Below are 1,322 nucleotides of genomic sequence, written 5' to 3'. Positions count from 1 at the left end.
AACAACAACAACAACGTTGTTGAAGTTGTCATTGTTGCTAGGTGCTGTCAAGTTGAGTATGACTTATAGGGACCCTAGGAACAACAGATCTGCACCTCCTCCTATCCTGTTCCATCTCTATCTCCAACACACTTGAGCCCATTGCTGCCGTCCCTGTGTGAGAAATGTAATAATGCTGTTTGATTCTTGACTGCTGCTTCTATGGACATTGATTGTAGATTCAAGTAAAATTAAATTCTTCACAACTTCAATCTTTTCTCCATTTAAGTAATTCTTAATCATTAGCCCAGCTGTTACAATGTTTGTCTTTTTTATATTGAGGCATGGTCCAGACTGAAGGCTAGTTTCTTTGATCTTGAAATCCTCTTTGTCTTCAGCAAGCAAGCCTATACCAAACCTCAAACTGCAGGTTATTGATGAGTCTTTCTCATGTGATGCTACATTTTTCTTCATATAGTCCAGTTCCTAATCTATTAGCTCAGCATATAGACTGAACATGTCCAGCAAACAAATACAACCCTGACACACATGCTTCCTGAATTTAAACTCTGCTATAGTCCCTTTTTCTGTTCAAATGACTGCTTCTTGTTCTATGGACGGGTTCCATGTGAACACAATTAAGTGGTCTAGAATTTCCATTCCTCACAATGTTGTCCATAATTTATTCTGCTCTCTTCTTCCAGTTGAATGATATAGTGTGGACAATAACCCACAAATAAATGCCTTTCTGGTATTCTCTGTTATCAGCCAATATCCATCTGACATCAGCAATGATGCCTGTTCTTCAATGGCCTCTTTTAAATTTGGCTTGGATTTCTGATTTTCTGATAGTTCCCTGTCCATGTGCTGCTTGCTCTCTTGCTGCCAAGCTATTTTTGAATTGTCATTACGAAGATTCTACTTGTATATGGTACTAATGCTAGTGTTTGATAATTTCCATATTCCATTTGATCATCATTTTTTAGAATGAGCAAATATACACATCTCTTCCAGGCTGTGTTCCAAATTTCTTGTCATAAACAAGTGGGCAAGTCCAGCATTCTATTTCTTTATTTAAACACTTGAACTGATACTCCATCAGTATCCAGAAGCTTATTTCTCACTAATGCCTGCAGTGCAACTTTGATTTCTTCAGCCAGTACTATTGATTCTTAATGGCATGCTACCTTCTGAAATGGCTGAGCATCAACCAATATTTTTTTTTTTTGGTACAGTGACTGTGTATTCCTTCCATCTTTCCTTAATGCTTTTCATGTCACTCAATATTTTCATGTCACTCAATATGTTGTCCATGTTGTTGTTGTTGTTATTATGTGCCGTCG

This window comes from Elephantulus edwardii, unplaced genomic scaffold (genome assembly GCF_000299155.1).
Source record: "Elephantulus edwardii isolate Elephantulus edwardi_28Jun2011 unplaced genomic scaffold, EleEdw1.0 scaffold00009, whole genome shotgun sequence".
NCBI lineage: Eukaryota > Metazoa > Chordata > Mammalia > Macroscelidea > Macroscelididae > Elephantulus > Elephantulus edwardii.
The sequence above is the reverse complement of the archived record's forward strand: the minus strand, read 5'-3'. Positions refer to the sequence as shown.